Source organism: Phocoena sinus, chromosome 3 (assembly GCF_008692025.1).
Source record: "Phocoena sinus isolate mPhoSin1 chromosome 3, mPhoSin1.pri, whole genome shotgun sequence".
NCBI classification, from domain to species: Eukaryota; Metazoa; Chordata; class Mammalia; order Artiodactyla; family Phocoenidae; genus Phocoena; species Phocoena sinus.
In genome coordinates, this window is record NC_045765.1 from 67484547 (window position 1) to 67499448 (window position 14902).

Genomic DNA, 14902 nt, shown 5'->3' on the forward strand with positions numbered 1-14902 from the left:
TTACCATGCATGGGCTTCTCATTGCGGTGGGTTCTCTTGTTGTGGAGCACGGGCTCTAGGTGCGCGGGCTTCAGTAATTGTGGCACTTGGGCTCCAGTAGTTGTGGCTCGCAGGCTCTAGAGCGCAGGCCCAGTAGTTGTACCACCCAGACTTAGTTGCTCCACAGCATGTGAGATCTTCCCAGACCAGGGCTCGAACCCATATCCCCTGCATGGGCAGGTAGATTCTTAACCACTGCGCCACCAGGGAAGTCCCCATACATTCTTATTTTACAAAAAGTTATATGTATACAGTGTAGAGTCAAATATTTTTATAAGGTTTATTATTTTAAAAATCCCAGCTATTCCCCACCCCACAACGTGTCATCCCTGCAACATCCCACTTCTGTTTCCCATTTCCCAGAGTAATTTTTTTAACTATTTTTGCGCATTCTTTTGACAGTTAACCTCTGTGTCTCTAAATAATGTGTTTATAATATCACTTCTTGAATTCCCAATTTTAGGCATTATCTATTGATTTCACACCATGGGGAGATAAGGGATTGACATGACTTCTAGTTCTGTCTCTGTATATCTATCTCTGTATCTCTCTCTCTCTCACAGACACACACACACACACATACAATTTCTCATCCCCCTTGTCTCCAGAGTTATACTGTAAGATTGCTTATATAAATAATCAGAATTTCATTATAATGACTATGTAAACACTATTCACAGCTGAGCTAGATGATATACAATGAATGAATGAATGTTCTCCCTTTCCTGTATAGCATTCCTCCCTGCCCCACCTCCATTCCACTACCCTAGCTTTATTCATTACTTTTTTCCCCATTTCCTTAATTTTCTCTGAATAGTACAATTGACCTTTGAACAATGCAGGTGTTAGGGGGTGCAGCGCCACCCCTCCCAGTCAAAAATCTGCATGTACCTTATAGTCAGCCCTTTGTATCCGCCGTTCCTCCATACCCCTGGTTCCACATCCACAGGCTCTATTTCCACATTTAGACACATGGGGGTTAGAGCTTAAACATGAATTTTGGTAGGGTACAAACATTCGGTCCATAACATAGGGAATATAAAGTAGTATCTCTGTGGATTTGATTTGCAATTTCCCTAATACTAATGATACTGAGCATCTTTTCATGTGTTATCTTCTTTGGGGAAATATCTGTTCAAATACTTCGTCCATTTTAAAATTGAGTTTTTGTCTTTTATTATTGCTTTGTAAGAGTCTTTAATATATTCTGGATACAATTCCTTTATCAGATACATTATTTGCAAAAGCATATATTTTCTTGAGTAACAATTTTAAATTATAAAGGCCACAAAGCCATGAACTTCTCCAAATATCAGATTATCAAAAAAGCAAAGAAAACAGATTACATCATGAAAGAATTTAAAGCTTATTAAAAAAACAGAAAAAGGCAAATATGTCAAATTTTTTTAAAATGTGCTTATTTATCTTTTAGAAATATGCAGACTTTCAGACTAGAGCACAAGGCAAGAACCCAAACTTTATAGTATATAAAAGAAACACACCTAGAACAAAGTGTTTCACAAGGTTGAAAATAAGAGGATGAGCAAAACTAAACTAGGCAAATGCAAATAAAAAGAAAGCAGGATTTGCGATCTTAATATCAGGCAATAGAAATTCATACCAAAAAACCATAAAGTGAGACCAGGTAGGGCTACTTATAATATGAACTTAGAAGATTTAAATGATAATGATGATATAACAGTTGTGATATACATGCAATTAAAGCATGGTAGCAATATTCAAAGAGCAGAAATTACAGGGTATAACAAGGGGAAATAGATAACACTTATATTCGGAGACTTTCATTTGCATCTCTTGGTCCAAGGCAGATCACAGACATTTTAAAAATGATGTGAGGATATAGACAACATAAGCAACATGATAAAGTAGAGCTGGTCAATATATCACATTTCACTGAATGTAAGATGCAGTCAACTGTAAAACATGTCTTTTTTTAATAGAGCACCAAGAAAATAAATGCTATCAGTTAAACTATGACACTTGCCTATGGCCTGCAAAATGCATGAAGTCTCACTGTTCTCTGCTTGTTATGAAACTTATTTCATCTATTTTGACAGATTTGGCAATTTCTCCTAAATTCAGTTGATTTACTTGGTGTGCAATAGGTTTCCTCTCGTGCTTGCCTCAGGAACAAAATGCCCCACAGATTCATCTACTCATAGTTATTGTCCTTTATTGTTTTAAGGTTCTGTATAGTCTTTGGTTGTTTTTTGCAAGAAAATGTGGAATTATAGTAATACTTCCATCAATAATATTTGCTTTACTAATATCAAATTTATACCTTTCCAAACTTTTCTGTGTACCCAATAACTTTTAGTTTTAATGCCAAAATACACTGTAATCTTTTCAACCACATTTTCAATGGTAATTAAACCCAACATGTATAGATCCAGCAATGTAAACATAACTCAGTTGAAGTGTCAATGATGTAAATAGCGGTGACCAAGTTTATGCCAGTGCCAGCAATAAGAACTGCATTATAAATGCCATCTGGCCAAAAGTAATTATAAGGTGCCAAAATGGAAAGATGAATCTCATGCAGGGATTTTAAAACGTAAAAGAAAGAAATTGTGACTAGATTCAACAAAACATGATATACTGTGTTTCCTTAAGATAGATAATACACTTCATTTTCAAGTGTCCATTGAAAATTGACCATACATTGGTCCACAAAAAAACCTGAACAAATTTTGAACAGTAATAATACAGGCCACATTCCCTAATCACAATATAGTAAAACTAGACTTACTAACATTATCACAAAATAAAGGCCCTTCTACACAAAAATAGAGAAAACAAATTCTCTCATGTAACTCTTAGATCAAGAGCCACATACTAAAATACTAGGCAACCAAAGAAGTAAGGTGAGAGTGGTGCTCTCAAAGTTAAAGTACACTGAAATTCTTGATTGTTCAAGGAGAGAACAAAATCATCAGTTTTTTACTTTGTCAAATAATATATTTAAATTTTAGGAATTACCAATGAGAAGAATAAATTGCATGTGTATTTTCTAAACCAGTAGAAGAGAAAGGTGCAATATAAACCAGTGTCAAGGAACTTACCCCCGTGTTTGCTTCTAGGAGTTTTATAGTTTCAAGTCTTATGTTCAAGTCTTTAATCCACCTTGAGTTGATTTTTGTGTATGGTGTAAGATAGGGGTACAGTTTCATCTTTTGCATATAGCTGTCCAGTTTTCCCAACACTATTTATTAAAGAGACTATCCTTTCCCCTTTGTATATTCTTGGCTCTTTTGTCATAAATTAATTTACCATATATGCGTGAGTTTACTTCTAGGCCTTCTTTCCGCTCCACTGATCAATGTGTCTGTTTTTATGCCAGTACCATACTGTTTTGATCTCACCCAGATTGAATTAAGTCCCATGCTAAGGGCCTCATTCTAACTTAATCACCTCTGTAAAGGCTCTGTCTCCAAATACAGTCACATTCTGAGGGGGAATTTTAAGGGGACACAATTCAGCCTGTAACATAATTTATAATAAAATATTATGCAATTTTTCTCTATTTCAATAAGTGAAACAATGGGCGTGGCTACACTCTCACAGTGCTTCTCAAACTTTAGTCATGCGTACGATTGCCCTGGAGATCTTGTAAAAAAAAAACACAGATCCTGATTCAGTAGTTCTGGAAGGACCTGAGATTCTGCAATTTCAACAAGCTCCCAGGTGAGGCTGATGCTGCTTGTCCTTGGACCGTACTTTTGAGTAGTGGTGAAGCACTGAAAGACATGAAATAGTCAGATCCTTGCAACTCCTTGTAATCGATAGGACTGCATTTAAGAGAAGGAAGAGGATCAGAAGATATTCCATAAAAGAAAAGCGGAAAATGAAAGAGCAGGGGAACAAATGTGGTCTATATTTGTAGATGATCAGAGAAGGAAATTTAAGGATCATATGTCAACACAACATACAATCTTAGTGGAGAAAATGAGGAGGTTGGTTACTCCCACAAATGGTATTAATAGTCACACCCCACCAGGGCTATCAGACTTTTAAATCTACAGATTTGCTACACAGCTTTTCATGCCATTACATAATTTCAACACTACTACAAGCGACACATTGAGATGCCTACCAAGTTTTCAAAATGTCTTTAAAAATGGAAATCATTCAATCAGTATTAGTAGCTCCCTTTCCAGTTTATTTACTGTCAATTCTTTTTAGAACTAGAATCATGCATCATGTAGAAAGGAAGATCAGAGTTGGTAAATTATTCAAAGACTATGTCTTTCATCCGTTCATGTTTCCTTCTTCACACCAACTTCTCCTAAATTACAGGGTCTTTTTTGTAACTTCTTGTAAAAGTAGCAACAATAACAGCAACAAGCTCTTCATTATTAAAATCTACCAAATTACCATTGATTTATATTTGTAGTGGGTTTAGTCTGGTGGGACACTGGACAGTTGCGCAAAACAAGGATAATTCTTTGTTGTGGGAGATACTTCCACGCTGCAGGTGGTTTAGCATTCCTGGTCCCCACTCTTTAAATGCTAGTGTTGCATCCTCCAATCATTGTGAGGGATAAAAATAGCCCCACAAATTTCCAAAACACACTTTAGGATAGGGGTTTAGACCTGTTAACCATCACTGTATAGATCATCCACTAGACTGGACTATAAACTTTACATCTTGAAGATTTCATATAATTTCCAAATGTCTGAATTAAAACCAGACATTTAATATACCAAAGCAAAAAATACTTGATAACTGTCCTGTAATTCAAAAGTTTCATGCAGAAGGATCAAGCCCCAGAAAAACCTGACATATTCACTTGGGATTTACCACTAAAAACCTCAGGGAGTTGGATAGCCAGTGAGCTCTGAAAGTTCTTCCCTTACTAACTGGAAATACCTGAACAACAGCTTCTATTCTTCTTGTAACCTGTTTTACCCAAGTATGGGCCTTTTTCACTCTCTGTTCTAAGCACAACACCTGAAGATGCTTTGTTTAAATCCACCCCGTCTGCAGGATTTTGTAGCATTTTCTGTGGAAAACGGGACTATACTTCGTATCATAATTTTCATGCTTAATTACCCTATTCTGAATGAGGTAACTTCTGTGGACCATCTGTTCAGAAAATAACTGGATGAACACCTCAGAGTAAATATATGAAAAGGGTAATTAACGTGGTAAGCTAAACAACAGTGAGACATACAAGAACATATTTGGTTAATTCGGAAGGTCTCATCAGATGCTTCTTTTACTGAAGCATCTGTGTAAAATCATGTGATGTTCTATCAGGCCCCATAATTTACAAAATTACAGTCTTGCCAACAAATTGTTAAACTCTGGCTTATCTGTCCATAAGGAAGAATATGATCTTGAGACCAAAATCTAGATAGATTAGTAACATCAATAAATGAACTCTTCCTAGCCTTAGTAAATTACGAAAAATATATTCTGGCACTAAGTGCCTAGATTCAGGGGCTTCCCTGGTGGCGCAGTGGTTGAGAGTCCGCCTGCCAATGCAGGGGACACGGGTTCGTGCCCTGGTCTGGAAGGATACCACATGCCGCGGTAGCGGCTGGGCCCGTGAGCCATGGCCGCTGAGCCTGCATGTCCGGAGCCTGTGCTCCGCAGCGGGACTAAGTGCCTAGATTCACAAGATGCTCTTTTAGTATAAACGAAAACCCTGTATTTTTGCAGTCTGTCACCATCATTGTTCAATTTATGCCAAACATTAAAGCAAATGGGCCACATTTTAATTGTTTGCTACATCTGATTTTCAGACATCTATCTATGTACTGTGATGACAAATTGATGTGACGTATAGAATAAAATCTGGAGGGCTAGAACACAAAATATTGTCAGTAGTTGTCTCTGGAAGCTGGGATTATATGTGATCTTTATTTTGCACTTTATATTTTTCTGTTTTTTTTTCTTTTTCTAAATTTTTTTCAATGAGTATGTTTTACTTTTATAATTAGAAATAAATAAATAAAAGTTACTTAAAAAATATAATGCATTAGTAGTGGAATGTTGACCAAAGCTGCTTGTTTAAACATGTCTTACTGAATGGAAACAAATACCATCCCATAATAAGAAGTGCAGAAAAAATAATGCATTGGAAAGATTAATACCACAAACTATGCCAAGCATTACCTGGGAAAATAAAAGTTTTAGATATTGGACAAATAAAATATGACAATAAAAGTCATAAATGGGGGCTTCCCTGGTGGCGCAGTGGTTGAGAGTCCGCCTGCTGATGCAGGGGACACGGGTTCGTGCCCCGGTCCGGGAAGATCCCACATGCCGTGGAGCGGCTGGGCCCGTGAGCCGTGGCCGCTGAGCCTGCGCGTCTGGAGCCTGTGCTCCACAACGGAAGAGGCCACAACAGTGAGAGGCCCGCGTACCGCAAAAAAAAAAAAAAAAAAAAAGTCATAAATGGAGCCTTAAACAAAAACTTTACTATTAAATATTGTTTAAATTTCCAAAAGACTCTGTGTCATGAGAGCACATTAAGTCTCTGTTTTAAAACCTTTTAAAACTTCAGGTAGAATATTTTTTTAGGTAAGGTCTATAGACTGAATGTTTGTGTCCCCCAGCCCCAATGGATGTGCTAAATGTGAATTAACCAATGTGGAAGGTATTTGGCCGGGTGAGGGGGGGCAGTTTTGGGGAGGTGATTAGGCCTTGTGGGGGAGCCCTCATGAGTGAGATTAGTGCCTTTATAAAAGATACTCCAGAGAGCTCCCTACCCCTTTCTCAGTGTGAGGACACAGGGAAAAGACTTCTGACGTGAAACAGGAAGCAGGCTCTCACCAGATACCAAATCTGCTGGTGCCTTGATCTTGGTCTTCTCAGCCTCCAGAACTGTGGGAAATAAATTTCTCTTGTTTCTAACTCACCCAATCAATGGAATTCTGTTAGAGCAGCCTGAACAGACTAAGATGGCAAGGGTAAAAATTTTCTCTTTAGATCAGTTTCTGAGGAACCCTTTCTGTGGTAGTTGTAAACTTTGTGGGTTGTAGTACTGGCCAGTCGCCTGAGGTTGCTGCGTCTCCATGCTTCTGAGTCAGGTGGGTCCACTCTCTCACTTTCACATGTGGGCAAGCTTTCCCAAATACACACACATTATCTGGCAGCCGTTCTCAAAGTGGGATCCTGGGCCACCTGAGGCTCCCTAAGACCTTTTGGGGAGGATGTAGGAAGTCAAATCTATTTGCATAATAATAAGACATTCTTTGACTTTTTCCTTCTCATTTTTGCACTAGTGTACCATGGAGTTTTCTGAAGGCTGCGTGTTAGGAGATATGGTAACAGTGTCAATGCAGAAGTAATGAGACTCCAGCTGCCTTCAATTAAACAAGACATTAACAAGATGTGCAGATTTGGTCCCTATCTCATATTTAAGAAAAATAGTTATTTTTCTTAAAAACATTATGTTAACATATGAGTTTATTATTATTTAATTAATTTTTCATTTTGGTTCCAATGTCTAACATAGTAAATATCAATAGATAAAATCCACATAAACAAAAACTCTTTTCAGGTTCTCAATAATTTTTAAGGGACTTTCCTGGTGGCGCAGTGGTTAAGAATCCGCCTGCCAATGCAGGAGACACAGGTTCGATCCCTGGTCTGGGAAGATCCCACATGCCGCGGAGCAACTAAGCCCATGTGCCACAACTACTGAGCCTGCACTCTAGAGCCTGCGAGCCACAACTACTGAGCCTATAAGCCACAACTACTGAAGCCCGTGTGCCTAGAGCCCATGTTCTGCAATAAGAGAAGCCACTGCAGTGAGAAGCCTGCACCGCAACAAAGAATAGCCCCCACTTGCAGCAACTAGGGAAAAGCCCGCATGCAGCAACAAAGACCAAATGCAGCCAATATATATATATATAATAATAAACTAAAAAATAAAATAAATTTTAAAATAAAATTTAAAAATAATTTTTAAGAATGTAAAGGGTTCCAAAAGACAAACAGTTTGAGAAGCACCATTTAATAGTATAACTGACCTGAAGTCAGAAACCACAGAGGACTTAATATCTGAACATAATTATTGTTAGAAATAATTTAGCAATGAGCTTCAAGCAATGTTTTGTTTTGTTCATGGCAGATACAGACCAGTAGAGAATGGGCACATATTCCTGCAGCTGAAACTCGCCCAAATTAATTAATAAATTAATTCAGTGGGACAAGTTTATATGTCAGTACATGGGACTCTGCCATAGAATAAAAAGCATATGATATGGCTTCACTCTGACAAGTACTGGGAAACACTAACCTATCTTTTGTCTTGTTTTTCACAGCTACAATCATTAGACTAGACTGTCATCTATGTAATGCTTGTGTGCAGGAAATTACAATGGTGGAATGTCAGGTTATAGCCTAATACAGCCAGTGATGTGTGAACAATTAAAGGCCTGATGATCCCACCAATTACGTCAAACCAAAGGAGAATTATCATTTTTATAGGTGTTGGTTTTCTTTTTTTAAATGATACAGTTTAGGGAGATGACACAGTTCATATGTGTATTTAGATACATGAATTTTTGTCATTTTCATTATGGAAATCATCAAATAAAACAAAAGTAAAAAGTGTAGCACATTAAACCCCAGGTGCCCATGCTTGGTTTCAACAATTACTAATGTTTTACCAATATGTTTTCATCTATCCCATCACCTTTCTGCCCCTCTTTTTAGCTGCAGTATTTAAAACAAATCCCAGACATTATTTCACTCACAAATAATTCAACATGAATTGGTAATAAAGACTCTTAAAATTATATCCAATTGTCAATAATTTCTTGGTATAATCTAATATCCAGTCCATGTACAACTTGCCCTGATTGTCTCAAAACTATTCATTTGCACTGGTCTTTTTTTTATCCCCCTAAAGATTGAAATAAGTTCCACTGATTTTATCTCTTAAGTCTCTTTCAATCTCTTTTTTTTTTTTTGACAAACTTAGGTAATATATGAATATTTTAATTTCATAATAAAGAGGCACAAGAAAAAGATAAGGATGCCAAACCTACTTTTAATTTTCTGGCCGTGCCACAGGGCATGTAGGATCTTAGTTCCCCGACCAGGGATCGAACCTGTGCCCCTTTGCATGGGAAGTGTGGAATCTTAACCACTGGACCACCAGGGAAGTCCGATGCGAAACCTATTAAAATGTAATGGTTTCAAATTAGATGTAGCTAAGAATCTCTGTCTAAAATTAGACAGGGAGATAAAATATGGCATTTTTCATTTAAAATAGAGTTGTAAATTACTTTCTCAAGTCACGATTACTTTGCTTATTTCTCTTTCCTCCGCTGTCACCTGAAGGAGGATGCATGCACTAAAGGAACATAAGGACCCTCTTGGATGAGATGGGAGGATTAGGAGGTCAAACAGATGTCAGAGTCATCAATTTAAAAAGAGTGCTGCCGGGCTTCCCTGGTGGCGCAGTGGTTGAGAGTCCACCTGCCGATGCAGGGGACACGGGTTTGTGTCCCAGTCCAGGAAGATCCCACATGCCGCAGAGCGGCTGGGCCCGTGAGCCACGGCCGCCGAGCCTGCGCGTCCGGAGCCTGTGCTCCGCAACGGGAGAGGCCACAACAGTGAGAGGCCTGCGTACCGCAAAAAATTAAAAAAATAAAATAAAAATAAATAAATAAAAAATAAAAAGAGTGCTGCCAGCCTCCAAAGACAGTTTCAGTGGGGGACTTGCAGTGCTAGCCTCCTATAATTTCAGAGTAGAGTACTGGCTCCTTGCTTGCCCCACCCAAGCTATTCTATCTAGTTATTTTGGAAGAAATTCAAATATACTTTACCCCAATCCTGTCGTCAAGGCTCAGGAACCCATGGTTCTGCTGCTGGCAATATTGGTGGGAACTGGCACAAGCTGCTGGGAGCTGCTCTCCCAAGACTCCATCCCTCCCAGAGGGCAGCCCTAGGCCAACGACTGGCTGAGGCAGGGGTGCAAAGTCCTTGTTTCCTTGCTTCGGTTTGGGACAATGAGTAAGGACCATCCGGCTCCAGAGTTCACCACAAGACTGTAGGACGGGCAGATATCCCCGCTGCAACTGCATTGTGGGTCAATGTCTCCCTTGCTGGTGTAACTCTTGAGCTCACTCCCCAATAAACCTTCTCTGCTCATTGTTGTCTATGTCTGTTTCCAAAAAACTTGATCTAAAACAGCTGGTTAAAAAAGTAACTTTCTTCCCACCTTTATTGTCCAGCCCCCCAGTTGCTTTCCAGGAGCAATCATATTTATCAGTTTGCCATATATACGTGCAGAGATATTCCATGCCGTTATAAACATACGTGTGTACATTCTGTCCCGCTCGTATTTTTGAAAACCTATGGTAGCTTACTACACAAACCATTCTTCACTTTGCTCTTTTCTTTTAATTGTATATTTACCTCAATAATATGTTTTGCAAAGCTGCCTTATTATTTTTAATGGATGTTTACAATGGATATATCACAGTTTATTTAACCATTACTCTATTATTATTGTATATGTAAGTTGTGTTGAATCTTTTTAAATGACATACCATGTTGTAATTCATAACCTCGTGTGTGTATATTTTCAGAAATATGTGACTACACCTCTATCATGCCTAGCTAGAAGTCAGATTGCTTAGTCGGAGTATATGCATTTAAAAAATTGACAGATGTTGCCAAATTGTCCTCCATAGAAGCTGATATATGAGAACGCTTATTTCCTTACACACTAACCAATATCTTGAGTTATTAACCTTTTTGATCTTTATCAATCTTATAGGGAAGAAGTTATCTAATTATAGCTTTAAATGAGTGACATTGAGTGTCTTATGCTTAAAAGGCATTTTTTTCCCATGAACTATCTGTTCATATCCATTGTCCATTTTTCCTTTGGGGTTGTTATTGTTGTTTCTTATATACTTGTAGGAGTTCTTTATATATTAGGAAACCTAGGATTATAATATGAGCTACAAATATTGTTTCATGGTTTGTCATTTTTATGTAGACTTTGCTTTTGGTAGTTTTTGCCACACTAACTTTTTTTTTTTTTTTTGCAGTACGCGGGCCTCTCACTGTTGTGGCCTCTCCCATTGCGGAGCACAGGCTCCGGACGCGCAGGCTCAGTGGCCATGGCTCATGGGCCTAGCCGCTCCGCGGCATGTGGGATCTTCCCGGACCGGGACACGAACCCGTGTCCCCTGCATCGGCAGGCGGACTCTCAACCACTGCGCCACCAGGGAAGCCCCATACTAACTTTTAAAACGTAATTTAATTTGTCAGTCATCTATGGTTTTTGGAATTTGTGTTATAAGAGTACTAGGAAAAAAAGGTTTTGAGATAAAATTCAGGGTGTGCTAGAAAGGAATATTCTAATTAAAACTTTGGATAAGACCAGAACTACCTTAAATTATCACTGATAAACTAAGAAAAATCTTGATCTGCCCTCCATCCTACTCTAAAATTTGTTCCTTTCATAGTTTATCCCATATCGATAATGCCAACTTCCTTCTACTTACTCAGGGATAATGTTGGAATTATCCTTGGTTCTCTCTTTCTCTCACATCCCATATTCAAACCATCAGCAGTTCTTATCAGCTCTATTTTAAAAATACCTCTAGAATCTGACCTCCTTTCAAACCCTTCACCACCACCCTAGTCCAAGCCACCATCTTAGTTTATCATAGATGCTCCTAAGTGGTTTTTCTGCTTCTACCCTGGCCTATCAGTTTAGATCAGGGAACTCCTCTGCTCAGTGCCCAGCAAAGTCTCTGCATTTGACTTAGGGTAAAAGTCAAAGTCTTCATAATAACTTACGGTCCACTGAGACCCTCACCCTCATCTACCACACGCTTCTGGGCTCACTCCGCTCTCCTTGCTATCTATTACTAGAACACCAAAAGTTCCTGCCTCAGGGCCTCTGCCTGTCTTGTGTCTATCTTTAGAATGCTTTTTTCCCTCAGTAGCCACGAGTTCCTACCCTTTAAGTATTTTGTTCAAATGTCACTTTCTCAGAAAGACCCTCTGTGATCACCATCATTTAAAATTTCTCCCCTCGGGCTTCCCCGGTGGCGCAGTGGTTGAGAATCCGCCTGCCAATGCAGGGGACACGGGTTCGATTCCTGACCCAGGAAGATCCCACATGCCACAGAGCAACTAAGCTCGTGTGCCACAACTACTGAGCCTGCGTGCTGCAACTACTGAAGACCATGCACCTAGAGCCCGTGCTCCACAATGAGGGAAGCCTCTGCAATGAGAAGCCCGTGCACCACAAAGAAGAGTAGCCCCCACTCACCGCAACTAGAAAAAGCCCGCGTGCAGCAACAAAGACCCAACACAGCCAAAAATAAATAAATAAATATTTAAAAAAAAAAAAAAAAAAAAAATTTCTCCCCTCAACTCAGCCACTTCTGGTACTTCCCATCGCCCTCCCAACTCCACTTTTCTCTATAGCTCACATTTCATATGACATTTTAAGCATGTTGCTTATTTTTTTAACGTCTTCATTTCCTACCCCTGCTTCCCCCATTTGAGCTTCATGAGTGCATAAATTTACTCCCATTGTTGTGTTCAGTTTTTTTTATCCCTAGCCCTAGAACAATACCTGACACATAACTATGAGAGAATGGATCTTGGATTTGTACCTGAAGAACTTCATTTTCTAATTCAGTTCCACAAAAGTGTACTGAAAACTAGCTGTGTAAATGGCTCTGCACTCGGAGTAGTGGAGGTTGTGAAGGAAAACAAAACCAGCTCCCACTCACATGGAAAAAGTTTCAAAGGAGAACTGAGGCGTAATATGAAAAACGGTGCCTATGTAAGAAAGTTTCAGCTTTTCCGGGTAGTTACGTTAGAGTTGGATGTGTGAAATAGGTACTAGGAAATTAAGGCTGGAAAATGCAAATTTGAGCTTAATTTTAAGAGATGCCGGGCTGAGGTTACCCATAATTATATATACAACAGGAAACCACTGAGAAAGATTGAGCAGAAATTAACACGATGGGAATTGGGTTTTAAATGCTTAGTCTGCTAGCATGTCTAAGATGTATTGGGGCTGGAAATGCAGTTTAGAATTTAATATTACAGTGTCAGTGAGAGGGCCTGAAGTAAGTGAGAGTAGCCCTAGAAAGGAATGAAAAACCTTGTGTATGTTGAATAAACATAAATTGGCAAATGATTAGCTATAGAAGGTAAAAGGCGGTCACGGGGTGGGGACTGACGGTGCTCAGATTTTAAGTCTGGGTGGTCCTTACAGCATGTCCAAGACACCTTATGGATCCTTCAATATGTCCTCTCGTGGTCTGATGTATTTGTATGTAAGGAGACATCAGACTTGTCCACAGATCCTCAGCAGTGAAAGCCAGCAATGCCTTAGCTCTCAGTGCTTAAGGAAATAGCCATCCTCTTTACACTAATATTAGAAGTGCAAGGACAGCCCAACACTGGGAGCCAGGCTTGTGGCGGAGCTGAACAGAGCCAGATGCTTGGTGAAGCGGCTGAGGAGATCATCTGCCTTTTCTGTCCCTTGAGGTGCTTTACCAGATATCACTGCTGGAGCTGCATCTTACCCCTAGAAGTTGACAAAAATGTGTATGGCCATTCAGAGAGATATAATCCAACAACCTAGATTAAATGCAGCAGCTCTTTTAACCTCTGAGAATTGCTCATCATCCTCACCTGTGAGGAAATCAGCATATTCTACAGTGGGTAAGACGCAAGGCAGCCCAGAAAAAGGTCAGAGAAAGCCCCAGATATTTTCCAATCCCTTCCTTATCTACAGTTGGCCCAGGTTCCTTACGCAAACACCAAGAGATTAGTTAAGTGCTCTGTCCAGTACAAACAAAACAAAACAAAACAAAACAAAACTATGTGGTTCAGAGACACAGAATGTCAGAAGACTTGATATTTACTAAGGAAACAGATTTATCTGTAGTAGCTTCCAGAACTTTTTCTTTAATAATTTTGTGCCTTCTAAATCAGTGGTCCCGGGACTTCCCTGGTGGAGCAGTGGTTAAGAATACACCCGCCAATGCAGGGGACACGGGTTCGAGCCCTGGTCCGGGAAGATCCCACATGCCATGGAGCAACTAAGCCTGTGTGCCACAACTACTGAGTCTGCGCTCTAGAGCCCGTGAGCCACAACTACTGAAACCCGTGTGCTTAGAGCCTGTGTTCTGCAACAAGAGAAGCCACTGCAATGAGAAGCCTGCACACTGCAATGAAGGGTAGCCCCCGCTCTCTGCAACTAGAGAAAGCCCACACGCAGCAACGAAGACCCAACGCAGCCAAAAGTAAAATAAATAAATTTTTAAAAAATTAAAATAAATAAATAAATAAATCAGTGGTCCCCAACCTTTTTGGCACCAGGGACCAGTTTCGTGGAAGACAATTTTTCCACGGATGGGGGTTGGGGGGCAGATGGTTCAGGCGGTAAAGCCAGTGATGGAGAGGGATGGGGAGCGGCAGATGAAGCTTTACTTGCTCGCCTGCCGCTCACCTCCTGCTGTGTGTGCAGCCCAGTGCCTAACAGGCTGCGGACTGGTACCGGTCCGCCCCCAGGGGGTTGGGGACCCCTGTTCTAAATGACTTCTTTATGTTTGTTAATTAAAAAATAATAATAACCGAAACCAGTAAACAATGTTTTATTGGAACACAGCCACACCTATTTGTTTATAAAGGAAACAAAACTTCAGTCAGCTTACGGTTTACTGTTGGATTCATCGTCAGTGTGGGCTATGTGTCACTGACATGGTCATGGCCCAGTGCCCTGGAGTGTTTCCTTGGCATTGCCAAACAGCCATTTCCCACAGGACTCACTTGGCCCTATTTCCTACTTCTGATACAAATCATCCCCAATTACTGCCTCAATTGAATGGAGTA